This window comes from Carlito syrichta, unplaced genomic scaffold (assembly GCF_000164805.1).
Source record: "Carlito syrichta isolate Samal-C Ts95f unplaced genomic scaffold, Tarsius_syrichta-2.0.1 Scaffold298254, whole genome shotgun sequence".
Lineage (NCBI taxonomy): Eukaryota > Metazoa > Chordata > Mammalia > Primates > Tarsiidae > Carlito > Carlito syrichta.
This window is the reverse complement of record NW_007242350.1, coordinates 620,349-642,638: the sequence shown is the minus strand read 5'-3', so window position 1 is coordinate 642,638 and position 22,290 is coordinate 620,349.

Below are 22,290 nucleotides of genomic sequence, written 5' to 3'. Positions count from 1 at the left end.
ACAATAATCAAAAATGTAAAATTCACTGGTTGAGTCAACAGTGAAGTAAATATGACAGACAAAAGAATCAGTAACCTTGGAGATAGAACAATAGAAATTGCACAGAGAAACAGGGACAAAATCGACTAAAATGAAATAGATAGACATAGACATCTGTGGGACAGTAACAAAAGATCCAATGTGTGTATCATTGAAGATCCAAAAGGAGTGGTCAGGCTGAATAGTATTTGACAAAATAAAGGCTGAAAACACTCCAACTGAGGAAAACATAAACTTATATGTTCAAGAAATTGACGCACAAACAAGAGAAACCCATGGAAATCCTTTTGGTACTTCAATGATACACACGTTGGATCTTTTGTTATTTGTCCCCTAGATTCCTGATGTTTGTCTATTTCTTTTTAACCCAGGATTTGCTTGTGGGAATCATTCAGTGCTGAGATCAGCTCCATGGAGTAGTGTCTCCTGACTACCTAATCTAAACCAGATTACCTCAGTCCTTACACAACAATATCATTCCCTTTCATTGTCTTCACAGCACTATTTCTTATAAAGGTTATCTCTGTTCATTTATCTGTGTACTCTTGATTCTGTCTATTTCCTTTTATCAGAATATAAGCTCCATGAAGGCAGGGGTCTGGTTTATTTTGTTTATTGCTGAATTTGCAGCACACAAAGCAGTACCTAGCACACAGCAGACACTCGACAAGTGTCTGTTGAATACATGAATATCTACTGTTTCTTCTAAAAATCTGTTTAGATAGAGATGGCAAATGGGAAGTTCAAACTGTTGTATAGACAAAAGGAATTTTCTTCCAACATTAATTTGAAAACCTCTTTTCATAGGCAACATTTCCAAAATCTTTCCTCCTACCTATCTCTGTAGAGACAACAAAAAGCATTTTAAAGTAAGCATATTTTTAAAAATAAGTCTAAAAAGCAGATTTGGTTTCAACAATGTTTTTGCCCTTCACATTTGTGAAAGACTCTTATCTCTAAAATTGAAAAGAGGGAATCCTTGTGAACTTATGTGTGCTTCTTTTTCTATCCTAATGCATTTCTATCCTGCCAGAGAGCATTAAATTTAAGAATGTCATGATGGACCTAGAACAGGAACAGATAACTAGTTAATACATCTGACCTCCACAATCCCCCACTTTCCTGACTATCTCATGGCACAAGGTATGCTCCATTCTGTCACAATCACCCAATCATGAATGATTCCATGTGATCATGAATATTGTTTCAATTTACCAATGTCTTTTAGTATGACTTCTCCAGGAAGCAGAGCCTGAAAAAAACAGCTTAAGCATGAATATTTTATTGGAGTGCAAACTCAGGAAAGCATGAGTGAGAAAGAGGGGGGGCAAAGAAGAATAAAAGAACACACAATTGGCTGTTTTACAGAGCTAGTATCAAGTGTAATTCACTTAATCAAGTGAAAAAGATCCCACATGTTCCCTATCAAAATGGACATTTTCTCTGAGTCTAGGAAAGGAGAAACATTGATCCTTTAGATCTATTCTCCATTGGTCATAGGTTTGTTCTACAGAGTATAGATCCAGCCTCCAATCCTCTGTTCCTCCAATCTGGACTTCTGTTTTGTACTTGCATAAATGCCAACTAGCTCTTTGGGTTCTTATGTCTTGGTATCAACAATGAATCCCCAGGGCAGGAGGAGAAATTCTCAAGTGTGGCCAGGTATGTGTTCATGAAATCCATCAGAGTGCAAGTAGAACTGGCCACATCAGTAGCTCTGGGACAGACACATTAATGGAGACATATAAGAACTAGAGATCCCAAGTGTGTCTGCTTTCTCTACCCACTCCTTTGGTCAGTTCCAACTAAAACTATACTCTTATTGTGAATTAAAGAAAAAGCCATGATCAATGAATGAGATTTAAATCAGTAGACATTACTAGTCTCCTAGGTAGACTATACCCACACTCAGGGGAGAGGAAGCTCCATTTGTTGACAGACTAGCTCTGTGACAGCACAGGGCTGAGTGCTCGCTCCAACACTCCCCATGTGTTAACCCTAGAACAGAAAACAGTACACATCGGCTCTAGGGTCCTGGCTCTGCTGTTGGGTAGACCTCTCAAAGTTTCTAGGAATCTGGGAATCAGGAAGGCTTTGGGCTCTGGGCTTCAGAGTGCAGAAAGGAAAATGAAAACAAAAGGAGGACATAGCAGAACAAAATGAGCAAAGGGAAGAACCAAGCATTTTGAGTAGCTGTAGAATACACTGCCCCTAATTACTTTAGGAGATACTCAAACATTTGTGCTGCTGATATCAAGCTTTGGCCTTCACAAGAGGATCCAGAGAAAAGAAGAAAGTGAACAATCATTTAGGAGACAGGAACAAACCAAATCAGTTATTAAATTCCAACAAGAATACACAGCCTTAATCAAAATAAGTTTTAAAACATAAACATGATTAGTAAAAGCAAATATTATAAAGGAATCACTAATAAGCATAAGCCACAATGTTATTTAAGCAGTTCTGAAGGCCTTGCATAACCAATTTGAGATGGCAGAAGACAGGATCATTCTCTTGATTTTGTTTCCATAAAATTCAAAGAGCTCAAAGGAACCTTGGTAGTCACGAGGACATTCCCGACTCTTCAAGGACAGAGGGTAAGACTATAGACTAGATGCCGGAGTCCAGCTCCAGCTGGGTTCAGGGTACCCCAAAGGTGGAGACAACATCGGCGACTGGGGGGAAGAAGAAAGTGAGAGAGAGAGAGAGAGAGAGAGAGAGAAAGAGACTGGACCCCTGTCTAGTGCAGAAGCCGTTTACTGGGAACTACAATGGGTCTTTTATACACAGTCAGGTGTGTGAGGGGCATTCCCCATCCACCATATGTTCTTTCAGGTATAATGCCATAACAGATGTTAAACCTAATCCATGAAACCTTAATCCATGACTGCCTTTAAACCCTTCTTGTACTGCCTATAAACGCTTTTCATACTAATACCAAGTTAAACAATTCTATACAGACTTAAGTACTTACTTTACAAACTAAAGTGGCCCATCCCAGAATGTTTGGAATGTGGCCCAGTCCAAAGTTCACAGTGGGCTACCTGCAAGTAACCCAGCAACATTCTTTCAACAAAAATGACTGTCTTCTAAAATTATATTCCACAATTTACACCGTTTTCAACTTCAATAAATCCTAAGATCATGACCCAGAAGCCTGTGACCAATACTAAGGCTCTTAGATGTGACCTGAGTTTGAATTGTAAGTTGTGTGAAAGCCAAAACTACAGTTTTTGAAAGAATGGGAGCAATGAGCTTCTAAAGTTAGCTTGTGCTCGTCCCGGTCTCAGAGTTTTTATGTTTTGAGCTCACAGGAGCTTAATCTGGTTAGTGCTGAGTAGAAAGGGGGAGAAAATGGGGTCAATAGCTCCCAAACACATCCTAGTGGTCTCGGGGTCAACGGCCCTTCCTGATCCCTAAAGCTCAGTGGGCCTCCGTGGCCGGCTCCCAACAACTAGAGAGACTAAGTGACTTGTCCAAAGTCAAAGAGGAAGCTAATGGCCAAAGACCACAACACAGGTCTCAAAATCAGTGCATTTTTTTAACTTTTTTAAAAAATTATTTTTAATTGACATGCAGTAATTATACATATTTATGGGGTACATAGTGATGTTTTCATACATATAATATATAGTGATCAAATCAGAATAATTAGCATAGCCATCATTTCAAACATATATTATATTCTTTGTGTTGGGAACATTAAATATCTTCCTTCTAGCTATTTGAAATTATGACATATTGTTATTATTATATAATGATATGTTATGTTATATTATATAGCATATTATTGTTTATATATAATATATTATTGTAGTCATTTTACATTGCTATAGGACACAGGAACTTATTCTTCCCATCTAGCTGTATTTTGTATCTTTTAACAAATCTCTAGTCTCCTCTTTCCTCTACCCATTTTCATTAACCTCAGGTGATTTAACTTTATTAGGGGAAATACAAACATTTCCCTCCACTCAGGAAAAACTTAATTAAATTAGAATAAAGGATAAAAATAGGGCTTTTGGTTATTTAAAAATTATTTTTATGCAGGATTCATAATGTTTTAGACAAAAATACACTTGCCCTTGCAAAGAAAGCCATATTACATTTTATTATTTGAGCACACATTTTCTTAGTGCTAACAGGAGATTCATTGACCTGATGTGAAAGTGCTAACTAAAATCAAACTCAGGAAGGACCGTCTGCTACTCATAGCTTTGTTTCATCCTATCCAAAGACTTTCCTAAATGCTAAATCTATATCTATTCATAGCACAATGAGCTGCCCGCCTCTGCTCTAATGCACCACATTATCTACATTGACCAGATCGCTGCAGAATCTTGGCATGAATTCCTTCACCTGTTAGGAAACTAATTCATTGCAGTCAAACACATATTTATGCTTTATTTATGTCTATTGGACAAAAGATTATTAAACAGAATAGATGTTAAGATTACATTAAAAGGTCTGACAGGAGACAAAACTTCAGAGATAAGACTGTGTCCTTCCTTGAACAAAACCACTGTGGCTACCTAAGAGACCTGAGTTGGACACATCTTGCTAGTACAGCTGTCACCCTTGCTGGGCAGGAGCCGAGGGTTAAAGATCTGGAGAAAACCCTTGCCCTTCTGTGAAACAGGATAAGAAACAGCGTTATTTTGTTTTGTTTCAATGTATTGGTAGTGTTTCTTTTTCTACACAGTTGCTGTTCTACAGTCTGCCTGTGCCTCGAGGGTCCTGGGGGAAACCCCAGGCAACTGACCTGATTTGCATTGACTCCTGGTGACCTCCCTGCAGGCAGAGCCCTGCGGACACCCTCCTGGAAGTACAGGTAGAGTTGAAAATACAGGTTCATTCCGTATGATATTTTAAATTGTCAGGAGAAAGAGAAGCAAAATTTATTACTAAAATGATTCATTTTCTTCCAAAGCGCCTCAAGAGTCTCCAGAAATATTTAGCAACACTCCCACAGCATTTGTATTATTTAGATTTATTTTACTTGGAATAAAGTCATTTCTTTCCCACCCACATGTCCGAGGCATTCTCATTATCCTCAGAGCAGTCACATGACAGATGGTAATGGTTTCTTCTGTGCTAGAGAATGTCAATTGTCAAACTGTAGGGAGATTTTACATTGTGGTCAAAATCTGCCAAAGAGAATGGTGTCAGTCTTTTAAACGCGGTGAAAGGCCTGATCCTGCTGTTTTATCAAAAAATCCAGTAGTCACAATTGAGAGTTATGTATTGTAGAAGAATGTAACTGTAGCTGAGAGATTTAAGGAATATCTGATTCTTTTCCATGTGATATTTGTGTGACTCAAAAAAAAATGTCAGTGTGGGCTGGGTACAGCGGCTCATGCCTGTAATTCCAGCACTTTGAGAGGCTGAAGTGGGAGTACTGCTTAAGCCCAGGAGTTTGAGACCAGCCAGGGCAACATAGCCATACTTCATCTCTACCAAAAAAATAAAAAAAATTAGCCAGGTGTGGTGGCACACACCTATAGTCCCAGCCACTCGGGAGGCTGAAGCTGGAGGATTGCTTGAACCCAGAAGGTTAAGACTGCAGTGAGTTGTGATTATGCCATTGCACTTCAGCCTGGGCAATAGAGTAAGATCTCGACAAAAGGCGGGGCAGTGTATTTGATGGGGGGGGGTACTTCTTTAGTAGTTGTGGTTGTTATTGACTGGATAGTTGCTTGTTCCCCCCGCCCCGAATTATTTCCAAAATTGTACCTATAAATACAAGATATCTTGGATGAGGGCTATTTTAGCAAAGCACATATAAAAACTTCTTGGTTTTTTTGCCTTGAAGACATCAAATCTTTAAAAAGGACCCTAATGAATGACTTTGGAGTACATATGACAAGAGTTGTTAATTTTCTTTTATGGATGACAAAAACACAATAGATTGTAATCACTGAAAATAAATACTTCTTGAAATTAACTGAGACAAATCTAAAGTATGAGTTTCCCTTGGCATCAGGAGGAACACAGAACTAAGCCCTGTGGGCTGGGTAAATACAAGATATCACCTGAGTCATGCCTTACTCTAAACATAAAACTGCACCATTCGCTCACCTATTTCTAAAACTCAGTTTTGCAAGTATATTCTCTATAAATCAGAATCTTCCTGATTTAAGTTTAATAATTTAATTCAGCAAAAATATTCAAGCACCTGTGCTCTAATGATACAAAGATGAATAAGATCAAGAGGTGTGTGACTCACTTTAATAAAAATCAAGTGCTAGTTAAGAATATGAGCAAAATGTTTTGAGCTCAGAGTTGTTGAAACAATCAGGAAAGTTTTCCTGTAAAAAACAAGATCTTGCCTGTGTCTTAAAAGGTAAATGTAGTTTCACCAGGTAGAGATAGTGGATGTAGAAGATGTAAAATGATAAGAATGTGAAGGAGTGAAAGAACACAGTATATTTGAAAATATTTGGAAAATGCAAGGGATTTCTACTATGGCATAAGAGAGAGAATGTGGATGAGAAACCAGAAAAATTGGCTAAGCAATTATGAAGTTTTTATTTTATTCTATAAGAAAAGAGCTGTTGAAGGTGTTTACTTGTACTTGTTCACTCATATATTTGTCTTAAGATAAGGTGTTACACATCTAATCCATCTGCATATTGGGAAAATAGCCTTGAGAGTACTAAAAAGGACAAATTTGAAGGGAGAGGCACTGGGGTTGGAAGACCAGTTAAAAAGGAGTTTTACCATACTGTAGAACAGATAAGAGCCTGAACTAGAGAAATTGTGTAAATAGAGAAAAAGACAAGATTTGAAAGTAAAATAGAGAAACTAATAGAATGTGGGACTGGAGAAAGAGAAAAGACTAGAAATTTTAAAAAAGGTTTATAATACAGGCAACTGTATATAGCAGTGGCATTAACCAAAAGATCTAATGGGGGATCTGTGTGAGAAGTTCATACGTTTGGTTTAGGACATCTTGCATTTGAGAGACCTACACACCGGTTTTGCCCCCATGAGTGAATCTGGAGTTGGAATTTAGATTTGGGGGTCACAAATCCAAGTAACAGTGAAAGCATAGGGTACATAAGGCCCTTGGAGGAGGGGGAGTAAAACAACCCTCACTGGCAGGTTGAGCAGTGGTTGGTTGTCCCCCCCGCCCACTGCAACCGAGTTTAAGACCCACATACCATAAATTAAGCCAAAAACTCTTAAATAGAGTATCGTCCATTCTCTTACCCTTCTGAAATAGTTATTCAAGACTGCAAATTTGTCCACATTTACAAATTCATGGTTCCTCCTGAATCACAAATTAAAATACAAAGAGAAGCAAAAAATAGATGCTTGACCCATCTGGGAAACAACAAATTTTTATGAAAGAATTTTTTTCTCTTAACTTTGGTAAACCCCACTCAAATTCTTACACATCCTGAATCAACATTTGACTGCTGGGCAGTGGTACCACACTCAAATTTTCATATCAATTGGACACAGTTGCCTTTTACTGTTTGTTTTTTTAAGAGGCAAAAAAAGCATTTCTTTAGTGTCTAAAATGTGTTCATTAGGGGAACAGATGTGGGTTGGACTGTCTCAGCACTGAATGCTTGACCCTAAATAATTAATGTGCCTGTGTTTCTTAACAAATTGTGTGTGTTTGTGTTTATAAACTATAGGGTCTTCTAAATTGTAGGACTAGGGCCTCTCTTGCCCAGGTTTGGGGACTATATTAAACAGAAAAGTTGTTTTGATAACTTTATTTTATGAATACCATGTCCATAGAAAAATATGTTAAAACAATTCTATTAGGTAATTTAAAAATTAAAATTTATAAATAAAAGAATAAAGACTAGATAGGGTTTTTAAAGTTAGATATACATTCATGTGCATGGTTTTATAAGTTAAAATGCATTTTACCACTTTTATATCTTTTAAAGGAAAAAACATTTACATTGAAATACATTCTGGAATACATAAGCCATCCACAATTTCGCTGAATCCATATTTACACATTGCAAATGACAAACGAATAGACATTTTCCTTTTGTCTTTGAATGTATTATAAAAGACACCGTATCATGAGAATAGACCATTGTTTACTTAGTAGTATTGAAAAACAGAATTTCAATAATATTCTTTAGAAGGTATTATTAATAAAGAATAGTCAAATTTAGTAATCCACAGTAAGGTTAAGCTAGTGCCCAACACAAGACATGTTTTTTTCTAATAACAAACATAATTTAAGGTAATATAGACTACAACTTACATGTTTTAATCTGAAAATGAAAGGCATGTGGTAAGGCAGAGAGAAGCTATGACAAGGAGTTAGGAGTCATGAGCTGTTGCCTCGGTAAGGTCAGTAAAACATTTCACTGTGACACTGACTCAGACAATCTCTCCTGTTTGGTAGGACCACCAAGCAAAGGCATCTATTGTTACACTGAATTGTGGTAGCAAATACTCAATACTTGCTTCCTGAATAAATGATGATCAGATCAATCTATTTGGATCTCTGCTTCCAGAAATGTAGATGCTAAAACTATTATTGTGACATTGGATAATCCATTGTGTTTGTATACATCTAATTCTGGATTGGAAATAATTCAATAAAGATAAGCCCTTATTATGCTATCCTCTCTAACATTTCAAGACGGTTTACACTTCTTTCAATTTTCTAAACCAGCAGGTATCTAGACCCTAAATAAATTACCTGCAGAGCTATGGTTCATGGTAACTTAAGTGGGATGTGATAATAGAATCCTGATAACTAAACTGTATTTCCTTTACTACTTCTCAAATTTTTGTTACACTGCAATGCATTTACACTCCTGATTCAGAACTTCCAGTTCTACTTCTACTGTGAAGAAAAAAAAAATGTGCATAAGCTATCTTGGGATTTTCAAAATGCTGTGCTTCTTGTGCCTGTACAAATCATAAGACTTTTTATCTGCACCTCATGTAACTTGCATGGAAAAGTAGAAGTTCTTCTCTGAAGTTTTTAAGACACGTTAACGTGCATATGCTTAAGAGGAAACGATCCATGAATTACAGAACTTTCCAACATGCAATCTTGCCCAGCCTTGGCTCTCTCATTTTCTTCTAAACTCTTTGCTTTCCTGATATAAACGCCATGTGCTGGTTTTATTCATGGCCGAGCAGAGGTTTTGCTCAACTTTATAATGGTTTGCATTGACTCCAGACAAGATTGCCTTGGTCAGAGCATAACTTTAAAAAAAATGTTTATGTTGGTATAACTCAAGCCCAGGCACCATTTCTCCTCGTTTTCCTTTCAATGTGCTTTTCAAAAAATTATGGCATATGTGTGCCTGAAAGTAGGAAGTATTTTTGACAATAACTTGGAACTTTTTCCAACTTAATATACCAGCTTTAAAGTGAATTATTCAGCCCTAGGTTGACACAGATTATTTTAGTAGTAGGTAGATGTCCAGAGAACGCCAACACTATTTCCTACATGTGAACTACCATATAGCACAAGACAGCAATAACTCGCTATGGTTGGCAGAATAATTCGTAATTATGTTTTTTAAAGAAACACATCCTTGCTGTCCAGTTGAAAGATGGAAATTTATAATAGGATTTCGAATCTCAGACAACCATTTAAGAAAAAAATTGAGTAATGAAACTCAACACAGGACTTATACATGTGGGCAAACATGAAGTGTTTTTAAAGTCTTCATGTTTTTACATGAGGGAAAAATGTTTCTTTTTGTTTACACATATTTTAAGTTTAAATAGGTTATCTCAAATAGTTCAATAAGTTTGCAACTTTGGATTCAGTTCAAACTTAATAAATGTCTGGCACTGTTGAATACATTAGAGAAGGCAAAGGTATTTTATTTTCTTTCAATATCTCAAAATGTAATTGGAGAAATAAATCAGACCAAAAAAAAAAAAGTATTAAGGGACAAAGCAGAGGCAACCGATAGCTGTTTCGGGTGCCAGAATTCTAGTTTAGTAGTTATAGTTCCCTGTGATCTTGCGATAATGTCTAAAAAGGTAAAGATTATTCTCACAGTTGGTTGCCAGGAATCAAAGTGGTGCAACCATGGATTGGCAATGTTTTCTAAAATGAACATATTTATACCAAATGGCCCAGCAATTCTTCTCAATGGCCCAGCAATTCTACTACTAGTTGTGTGCTCTAAAAACTGTGTATACATATATTCACAAAAGACACACACAAAATATTCATAGCAAATCTATTCACTACAGACTCCAAACAAGATGATAGAAATATATATTTATATGATAAATTATAGTTTATTTCTTCAATGGAATACTATACAACAATGAGAATGAATTTTCTTATTTAGCAAAATATATCCATGCCAATATTCTTCCATGAGTTATGATTTTTTTTAAGTAATAAATTCCCTTTATTTACAATTGACATTCAGATCCAGTGAGGTCAAATGTCTCCTTGTTTCCAGTGTGGGCTTTCACCTGTAACTTACAACTCCTTACCTGACAAGAACTATATTCCTCATTTCCACAGGTTGTTTTTTTTTTAATTATAATTTCAGTAGCTTTGGGAGGTAAAAATAATTTTTGGTCTGGGCTTTAAGTATACATAACACCACTATCTGTGCACTTTGTACCAAATAGGTCATTTGTTTGACCCTTGAGCCCTTCCCACCCTTCCCCTTCTGAGTTTCCAGTGTCCACTATACTATTCTCTATACCTTCGCAAATCCTTCATTTAGCTTCCACTTACAAGTGAGAACATGTGGTGTTTGGTTTTCTGTTCCTGAGTTATTTCACTTAGGATGATGTTCTGCAATTCCATCAAGTTGCTGCAAAAGGCAATATTTCATTCTTTTTGATAGCTGAAATGACAAAACTTACTTGATAGAAAAAAGTTTGTTTTATTTAAATTCTTATCAATATTTCTAATAAAGTCATTGTTCACCATTCCTCTATTCTTACTTTGATAAATTATTCATGTAGTGACAAAAAATATAAAGGGTTCATTGGACACAGATGGTACATTATAAATTCAGATCCTGATATATCATGGTTTAAGAACATTTGACTTAATAATATGCAGACATATCTTGGAGACATTGTTGGTTTGGTTTCAGGCTACCATAATAAAGCAAATATCATAATAAATGGAATCACACAAAGTTTTTGGTTTCCCAGTGCATATAAATTATATTCACAGTACACTGTAATCTTGAAAGTGTGTAATAGCATTGTGTATTAAAAAAACAATGTACACAGCTTAATTTAAAAATTGCTTCTTGCCAAAATATGTTAGCAATAACTTGAGCCTACAGTGAGGGTGTTCTTGCCTGGATGTTGAAGGTGCTGACTGATCAGGGTGGTGGTGGCTACGGGAATTTCTTAAAGTAAGACAACAATGAAGTTTACTACATTAATTAATTCTTTTACAAAAGATTGTCTGCAGCATGCAATGCTGTTTGATAGCATTTTACTTACAGTAGAACTTCTTTCAAAATTGGAGTGAATCCTCTCAAACCCTACCACTGCTTTATTAACTAAGTTTATGTAATATTCTACATCTTTTGTCATCATTTCAACAATATTCACATTATCTTCCCCAGGAGTAAACTCTATCTTAAGAAACCACCTTTTTTGTTCATCCCTAAGAAACAATTCCTTATCTGTTCAAGTTTTAACACGAGGTTGCAGCAATTTAGTCACATCCTCAGACTCCACTTCTAAGTCTAGTTCTTTTTTATTTCTACTACATCTGCAGTTACCTTCTCCTCTAAAGGTTTGAACCACTCAAAGTCATCCATGGGAACTGGAATCAACTTCTTCCAAACTCTTGTTCATGTTGATATTTTCAACTCCTCCGATGAATCACAAATTTTCTTAATGGCATCTAGAATCATTAATCCTTTCAGAAAATTTTAAATTTACCTTGCTAAGATCCACAGAAGAATCACTATCTATGGCAGCTATAGCTTTGCGGAATGTATTTCTTAAGTGGTAAGACTTGAAAATCAAAATTACTACTTGATCTATGGGCTGCAGGATGGATGCTGTATACACAGGCCTGAAAACAACATGAATCTTCTTGTAATCTCTATTGGAGTTTTTTAGGTGAACAGGAGTATTGTTAATGAGCAACATTATTTTAAAAGGAATTTTGTTTTCTGAACAGTAGGTCTTAACAGTAGACTTACAATATCCAGTAAACCATGCTGTAAACAAATTTTCTATCATCCATTGTTTTTTCATTTATAGAGCACAGGCACAGTAGATTTAGAATAATTCTTAAGAATCCTAGAGTTTTCGGAATGGTAAAGCAGTGCTTGGCTTCAATTTAAACTCACTAACCTCATTAGTGCTTCACAAAAGAATCAGCTCATCCTTTGAAGCTTTGAAGCCAGGCATTGACTTCTCCTCTCTAGCTATGGTAGTCCTAGATGGCATCTTCTTTCAGTAGAAGGCTATTTTATCTACATGGAAAATCTGTTGTTTAGCACATCCATCTTTATCAGTTATCATAGCTAGACCTTCTGGATAACTTACTGCAGCTTCTCCATCAGTACTTGTTGTTTCACCTTGCAATTTTATGTTATAGAGACAGTTTCTCTCCTTAAACGTCATGAACCAATCTTGGTTAGCTTCCAACTTTTCTTCTGCAGCCTTCTCATCTCCCCCAATCTTCACAGTATTGAAGAGAGTTAGGACTTTAGTCTGGATTAGGCTTTGGCTTAGAAGAATATTATGGCTAACCGGACCTTCTATCTAGACCACTAAATTTTTCTCCTTATCAGCAACAAGGCTGTTTAGCTTCCTTCTCATTCATGTGTTTACTGGAGTAGCATTTTTAAAGTTCTTCAAGAACTCTCTCTTTCCATTCATAACTTGGTTAACTAGACAAGAGGACTAGCTTTTAGTCTGTCTCAGATTTTGATATACCTTCCTCACTAAGCTTTATCATTTCTAACTTTTGATTTAAAATAAGAGACATGTGATTCTTGGCATCATTTCAATATCATTGCATCTCAGAAAAGAGAGAAACCCGACGAGATAGAGAGAGACCAGGAACAGCCAGTGGTAGAGCAGACAGAAGACACACAACATTTATTAATTAAGTGCATTATCCTATATGGGTGCAGCCCATGGTGCCCTAAAACAAGCACAATTATAACATCAAATATCACGAATCACAGATCACTATGACAATGTAATAACATGAAATAATTCAAGAATTACTAAAATGTGACAAGAGACACAAATGGAGCACAGACTGTTAGAAAAATGGGACCCATATACTTACCTTATGCAGGGTTACCACGAACCATCAATTTGTAAAAATAAAAAAAAAGCAATATCTGCAAAAAAGCAAAGCTCAATAAAACAAGGTATGCCTGTGCATAATTTTTATGGTTTTAAGAAAACTGGCATTTCTTTTAATATTACTTCATGCATTTTTTTTAGAAGTGAATGAAAACAAATTTCAATTTTAATATGATTACATTTTGCAGAGCTAAGAGCTTTGTAATGGGAAGAAAGATGATTCTTGTGATGGCTTATTTCACGTGACAACTTGACTGGGCTAAGGGATGCCCAGATAGCTTGTAAAAGATTACAGTTGTCCCTAGACATATAGAAGGGATTGGTTCTAGAACTCACTGCCTATACCAAAATTTGCTCATACTCAGGTTCTACAACTGACTCTGCAGAACCTGCATATACGAGTTCCAAGAGTAATGTATATTAAATCTGTGTTTGAGTGGAAAAAAAATTCATGTACCAGTATGCCCAAGCAGTTGAAACAAATGTTGCTCAAGGGTCATCTGTATTTCTTAGTGTGTCTGTAAAAATATTTCTGGAAGAGATTAGTATTAAATAGGTAGACTGATACAATAAGTTGGCCCTCACCAATGAGCTCCACCTAATCCACTGAGGGCCCAGAGAGAACAAATAGGCAAAGAAAAGGCAAATTTGCTCTGTTCTTAAACTAGAACTTCCATTTTCTCCTGCTTGCAGAATCAGAACTCTTGGTTCTTGGGCCTTTAAACTTTAGGGGCCTTTAGACACAAGTGAGCCCCTCTTGGTTCCTCAGTCGTCAGACTCAGAGTGAATTACACCACCTGGCTTCCTGGTTCTCCAGCCTGCAGACAGAACATCATGGGACCGCTTGGCCTCCATAATCATGTAAGTCAATTCCCATGATACATCTCCTTTTATACATCTGTAAAGCATTATATCCTATTGGTTTTATTCCTCTGAAGAAACCTAACACAATGCTATTTAATATACATAGGGAAGAAGTTTTACAAACCAATTGTTAAACAACCACTACAAAAAAAAGTTAACCTATATAAACTTACCATTACTGCAGTGAGCTGTGATCTGTGTCACTGCACTTCAACCTGGGCAACAGAGTGAGACCCTAACTTGAAAAAAAAAAAATATATATATATATATATAATTAACAATTATATAAATCATATCTTAAATGAAGGCAATAAATATCCAAAATTCATTTACAATTTTCTAATTATTTTACATTTCTTTTTCTGTTACTTATGCTTTTGGGGTTATGTAGCTCTATTGTTGCTCTATGGTGCAAATGACATCTGTGTTCTTTCCAATTCCAAATTCAGTTACATCAAGTTGGTAGCTTGAAATCACCCACAGGGAACCATTTGCAGCATGAAAATTCAGTAGACATTATAAAAAATATTAACGAACATTCATGTCAAAACTACACTCATTCATTGATTGCTAGCTAGTTTGACTGCAGATACAATAATTCATCCAAAATGAACAAAAGCCTCCTTTCAAAATTAATTGGCTGTGTTCATTGTGCAATACAAAGTATTGTATATTTTATTGGTATTTGTAAATTACATGCTATACATCTTTTATATCAGAAAATTTTACAATAAAGTTATATATATATAACTTTATTATAAAATATATATACATATATATTATATATATGTGCATGATTTTTTTTTCAGCGAGCCAATCACTAAGCTTTTCTAAGGCCAATGGATATAAGTGATTCATTTTATCACATTTATATTTTTTGCATGTCACTGTTATTGATCCTGCCTGATAAACCCTTCTGTTCAGTGATAGTCAACATCAAAGATCAACCTGAGAACCAGACATTATAAAGGGACAATATGGGGGAAGCCATGAAATTGTGAGAAGGAAACCACTGTGGCCACTTATACACACAGAAGCTTCAAGGTTTATTTTGTAGAAACTGTCAGAGAGGTAAGATTCCCCTTATCAGCTACACAGCACCACTCCACACTATCCTTCAGAAAATTCCTGATCCTTTTCAAGGAAGGGGTCCACCTCAGGGAGTAAAGAAATAAAGATGAACAGAAACAACATATTCAGTAAACAATGTCTTTCCCTATATGCTCTTAAAATTAGAACTTCTTCATCCACCCACATTTTATTTTGTTTTTTTTTTTGTTTTCCGTTTTAGGGTGGAAGTGACTTCAGTTCTTCAATCCAGCAGTGATTATTATTCTAAAATAATGATTCTAAATATGAACCCAGCTTAAGATCAGTAGACAAACTTGAGTAATTTTACTCACCTTGGGGAAATTTCTCAAAGAAAAAGTAGAGACCATTTAAATTGTGTAGAAAATTAAGAGTGGTGAGTTATTTATAATCATTTAAATCAGGCCAAACTGCAGCCCCGGACAGCCAGTAATGCAGCCCCCCAAAATCTCTTAACATCATGTGTTTTTTAGCATTTACTTTTTTCATGACCCCATGTGTAGTTCCATTTTTGAGTTCACAATCACACCTAATTCACGACATCACTTTCTAGTGGCACATAAATTTGTGAGCAGTTGTTTTCAGTTATGAAGTACACAAACAGCAAAATTTGAACAAACATTTCTGATGAGCACCTTGAGAACTCACTAAAAATTGGAACTGCTTCCAACAAACCAGACATTAACAGATTAGTTTTGCAAAAACAAGGTCAAATTTCCCTCTAGTTTTATATTGTTCTCATTTTTCTAAACTTTATAATTAAAAAATTAAAAAGAAGTCTTATTATGCACATAAACATACACTAACTATATTATATAATTTATGGGTGACCTAAGATAATTCCTTTTTACTCGATGCAGTCCAGGGAAGCCAAAAGCTTACTTCAATGAAGCCCAGGGAAGTCAAAAAGTTGGACACCCTGATTTAAATGAAAATAGAAGTTTTTATGCACCAAAAAGTTTATTGTATTTTTGTCTATAAATTAATCAGTGTTCTCCAGAGAAACAAAACCAATAGAAGATATGCACACACACACACAAACGCACACACACACACAACGGGAATTGACTCATGTGCTCATAGAGGGTTAGAAGTCCCATAATCTGCCCTCTGCAAGTTGGGAAACTAAGAAAGTCAGTGGTGTAATTCAGTCCAAGTCCAAAGATCTGAGAACCAGAAACTGATATCTGAAGGCAGCAGAAGATTGGTGCCTCAGCTAAGAAGAGAGAACGATGTATTCTTCCTCTGCCTTTTTGTTTTATTCAGACCCTCAGTGGATAGGAGAATGCCTGTTCACATCGGTGCTTGTCTTAGTCTACTGACTTCAGTGTTAATCTCCTCCAACAACACCACCTCACAGATACACTCAGAAATCTTGTTTTACCAGCAGTCAAGTAACTGAGACATAAAAATTAACCATTAAAGACCATGTAAGGTGGCAGAATATGCCTTCCCAAAATTTGTACTTTGGTGTAAGGATTATTTTGAGCTAAAGGCATTTGAAAAAACGGCAAGTGCAAGAAGGACATTTCAGTCTTTCCTTTTTTCCCTGAAAACTGGAGATTAAAAGCTCCTTTGTAAAAGATGCCCTCCCTGTACCAGAAAAGAGGAAACATTCTTGTCACCAGAGACAGGGAATTGAGATTTTTTAAAAATCTGTACAAACAGACCTTGCTAAAACAACTCTAATTTTCCTTTAGTCTCCTCACAGATTTTCGTTACTTTTTCACAATTGCCACTCCTTGTTCAACCTACTCTCTGAGCATTCAGCTATTACCTCTTCTTTGGGTCTTTATTTTCCTGTGGAGGTGTTCGTGGACATGTAAAATTCTGTATGCTTTTCTCCTATCAATCTATCCTGTTCCAATTTAACTCTGAGGCCCAGTCAGAGGTCCTGAGATGGTAAACTTTTTCCTCCTCTACAGCTGCAAGATTTCAGTTATTTGATAAAGATTCCTGCATCAAGAAGGTGGTCTCAAGTTAGAGTGAAATCTTTATTGGAAAAGGGAGTCCATATTACAATTAAACTGCCTTGTAATAGTTTCTGGTTATACTTAATGGTAGAAGTAAAAGCCTAGAAGTATCCACACTTGACTAGATTACTATTAAAGAGCCAATAGGCTGTTTTCCTTTCATTAAGAGAGGTAATGTTCCTAAGGAAATAATGAGTTTCTTCATCAGTTCTTGAAGTACAAAGTTTCTGGAAAAAGTCATCAAATGGTCATTTGTACCCACTCTAGAACAAGTATGCCAGAAACCCACAGAATGACTGTCTCCTGTCCAGTTTGCCCTGAGTAAACAAAAGAGCAATCCCCAGTTTAACCTAGAAAGGATACAGATTTTCAACCAAGTTTCAAAATGAAACTTCTTCTTACAAATGATCAGAAATGGTTCTTTCTGACAAAGATATAACAATTTTTTAATATTTCATGTTAGAAAAGTTTTCTCTTATATGGTAGGTAAATTCAGATAAATGACAGAAGCCTCTATTTGTTCCTGAAGTCTCACAGGAACCCAGTGCCATCTCAGACCACCTGCAGTATGTAAACAGGCCCAAGGTGGCAGGAGGATGCTACAGTGACCAGTTCCAGGTCATTCCAGCACATTCCATTCTATTTGCTCAAACTCCTTCCCAGAAAAACAAAAGAATCTCTAACCAAACCTGATGGTGTGTACTTCAAGAAATCTACATTTGAGAGTTAATGCAAGAGTAAGAACAAGTAATTCCCAAGGCAAGTGCTGAATACAACAGAAAATATATTTTTTCCCACCCCAGGTGAAAGCTCAGTTATTTTTAATAGGAAATCTTAAGATTTAAGATGCACAGAAAGTCTCCAGAACTTAGATCAAGCAGGTTATTTTGAATGAGTCAACATGTACCAGTAGGAAAAAGTGAAGATGAGAAAACTTCCCATACCCCAGAGGCCTCGCTTGTCAGCAGATGACTCTACAAATACTAAATTCCCTAGCCCTAGAAATAAAGAAGATACAGGTTTTAAACAATTCATTATGACAACTGGATCTGTTTACTATAAAATCATATTTTACCATAACTTGTTCGTCTTAATACTATATACTTATAGTGAATGGATATTTCTGATGTAGAAGGTTGAAAGGCTTTTTTGTTTTGTTTTGTTTTTTGCTTGTGCTTTTCAGTTTCAAAAGATTCTTATAGCTCAGTATGCTCCTAAGTTATTTGTTTGAGGGCTTCATTGTCCTAATTTATCTTAAGTAAACCCTAAATACTTGGCAAATCCTCTGTAGTCAAAGCAACTCAATCTTTCTCTAACCAAACCAAATCACAGAGAGGAGGGAAGAGAGTGTGACTGAATAAATTATTATTTTTTAAAATATTAAGAACTTAGAAATCATGTGTAGGTAAGGAGACAAGAGAAGAAGAAAGTACTGCCCTAATAAAAATGTTAAAGCTTTTAGAATTCAATGTATTCTTTACTGATTCTAGCCAGTCTCACAGATGTAATGATTGAAGAATAAATTCTGAGTAGGTGTAAGAGATGTAGACAAAGGACTCAGGCATGCAGACTCACATGAGAAAGCCTTGGCTCTTGCACTTACCTGGCTTCTTCCAGGAACTTCTTGTACACCTGAAAGAAAAGTTTAAATCGAGAAGAAAACTCTCTTAATCCCAATCAGCAAGGCAGTTGCCTGAACTGCAGTGACTGCGACTTCTACAATATTGTCCCTAACTTCCCCATTCCACCAAAAAAAAAAAACCACAAAAGAAGAATGACACATACCTGAGTGACTGTGAATTCCTGTGCTGGACCTTTTAGTATTTTACCGCAAAGGAAAGACGGCCATTTTGAAAGTATACAAAATGCAATCTTATTTAGAGCAACGGTGAAATCAAATATTGTGTGCTCACTGCGAAATTTGCAACATTTGACAAATTGTAATTCTGTTCTTTGCAAACTTCTAAACACTTCCTGCTAAGTGACAACAAGCTTCAGCAAGTTTCTACAAACCTTCTGCAGCTTCTTTATCTCACTATAAAGAACAGATGCCTTTTAGGGGCTGCTGTGAGCTCTTCTGTTCTCTGTACAAAATGAAGACGTAAAAAAGGAATCCACATTCGATGAAAATGTGATAACCAAGAACTCCAGAAAGTTTTTACAGTAGGTGCACCACACTCCAACAGCTGGCCTGAATCAAGGGCTCTCTGTCAATCTCAGAAAAATGTGACAGACTAGGGACTTTGTGGTAAAAGTGACAAAATTTACAGTTTGAAAGAATCACATCAATAACAAAATAATCTTTGTTGTTAAAATATACAAAGATGCTCTCAGTTGTTTTCTAGCAAGTCTAATGAAAATGAATGTATATTTTCATATTTAATATTAGAAAAACTGAAAAAGTAGACAAATATAGTTCTAGTAATTTTAATATAAATAATTAGAGCAACAAATATATATCTGGCATGATTTTTTATCATGAGGACTAATGTCAATAAATTCAAGTCAAAAGAAGAACTAATGCAAAGTAGATACTCAGTAAGTTTAATATATACTTAATTTTCCATTTTTTAAAATTGTTTCTTAGTGAACTTAGTTCCCAAAATATAAATCTACTCACAGACTTTACAGATAGATATTTGCCAGGATATGAATTTATTTTACAACATTTTAAATGGATTTTTTGATTGTGCAAGTTATAACAAATATTCTTATAAACTGGGTTTCTTTCAGACTTTGTATTCTATTCAATACAAACAAAAATTGTTTCTAGTCTAGTAGAGTTCTTCCCAGACGCTTTTGTTCATATGATCTTGATCTTAAGATTCATCTGTGATAATTGTCAAAAATAGCAATTACTAGGCCTCTCCCCTAGAAAGTCAAAGAAGCTGATCTAAATTGGGGATCCTGAGATAATAATTAGAATCAGACAAGTTTTTCACACATTGCTCTAAAAATAAATACATAAATAAACCATAATTGAGAAAACAGTTGTCAAAGATATTTAAATAATTATTAGCACTTTAATTTGAGGACGACCAGAAAAAAATATACAACTTGAACAGCAAAAAAAAGTAACTATATAGTAACGTAATGACTTCCATACCTATTTCTTTAAGCAATAAATAAAAAAGAATGAGGAGTTTAGAATAGAAGACAAAAACAAGGGGGAAAAGATAGCACTTATTAAACACACATGTTGCTTATGTTTTATTAGGCAAATTTGAGTATAAGATATGATGTGTTATACACACATATTTTACTATAATTTAATTTTGTCACTAATACTGTATAATTTGGGGTGGAGGTTTTTTTAAAGACACACATTAGATACATGATATCATAAACTTTCTTGCCCTATTTTTTGTAGACTACAGTGTTCGACTATTCTGAACTTTCATAATTGACATCGTCTAAGTTACAGTTTGAGTTATAACTGATAAATATAGTTATTATTTGAGTTCCAAACTTTGTTAAATATTTTTATTCAGTGCTTCATCCCTGTTATTTTTAGTTAATTAATTAACAAAATGTATTAATTGTGAGAGGCAGAAGAATATACCGTTCTATCACATATTTGTTCTGTAATATTTGGAAAGCTTTTTTTTAAACATCCCTGAAGCTTGCTTTCATCTATAACATAGGGCTGACAGGGTTGCCTGTTTCATAGGGTTGCTATAAGGATTAAGTGAGTTAAAATATTTAAGTCACTGACAATATGGTCTGATGCGTGGCTAATGCTTGATAAATATTAATTACTAGTTGTATACGCAAGACCTTGTGTCTTCTTATGGTCCCAATAGTGATCATAAAATTTATTATTAAAATCAGAACACTTATGAGAATAAGATGTGGCATAATTACTAATTTTATTGAAACCAAGATAAAAACATGGACATTTCCAGGAAAATGGGGATATATAATCATCCCCTTTGACATTTAAATCTCATTAAGTATATTTTTTAATTATTCTAGAACAAATAGATTGAATTGAAGTTAGGATTAAGTTTGGAGAATTTTAGAGCTGGAAAAGACATTAGAATCATATAACTTATTTGACTACTTTACAAATAGAAAATTTGAGGCTCCAAAAACTGAAAGATATTAACCAAATTTTTAATGAGAAATCAACTTTCAAGTTGACTAGATGGGCCAGAGTGACTCGGTTTGCTGGTTCGGTTTGTTACAAATAATCCCCAAAAGATAATTCAGTACATTATTTTGCTTGTTTTTCATGAGTGAAAACTAACAACATGTAAGGTGTGAATTAAGTATTTAGTCTGCATCTTATTGTTGGAGGTGAGTCCTAGATAGGAGAGATGGAAAATGAGGGGAAACAGAGGGAAGAGATGGTGTCATTCAAGGCTAAATGGACATCTATGGGTTTAATCAGAGTCTCTCAAGGGGGATACCTGGGTATATATTTTTTTAAATCCTCAACTGAATATAATATGTACATTAAACATGAGATGGAAGATATTCTTCCTTCTTAAAGTAAACATGTTAATTTTGTTTAGGAAAAAGCACTGCTTCCTACCCTCAGCTCTCTGCTGAGCTTACAGTTGATTCTACTTTTGGGTTGCAAAGATAGAGTTGGTGACCCAATAAGCCATCCCACACATGAAGAACCCCTTGTCTACAGAGGATGCTGCAAGGATGGATGCAGAATTCTAGTCAGGCCAACCAGAGTCAAGGAAGGACTTGCATTTCTGCTATTGGAGAACATCTCTTTCACTGGGCTAGAGTGTTGATAATAAACCCATATCTAGTGGAAGTAAAGTTTGATTTCAGCTACTTTTGACACCAGAAAGCGTTTAAGAGCCAATAAATACTATTTTGTGTAAGCCATTAAGAGCCAGATTTCCTATCACTTGCAAACCTAGCTGCAAATGTTCCTATGTCACCCAGCTGAACACTGAGGTTGAGGCCCATGACTGCATCATGGTTGGCAGAGGAAATGGATTAGGCCTGGGTCTACAGACAGAACTCATCAGATGATGGCAAACAGAAGGAAAATAAGTCAGGACTTAAATACAACCAGATTAGTGGTTCTCAG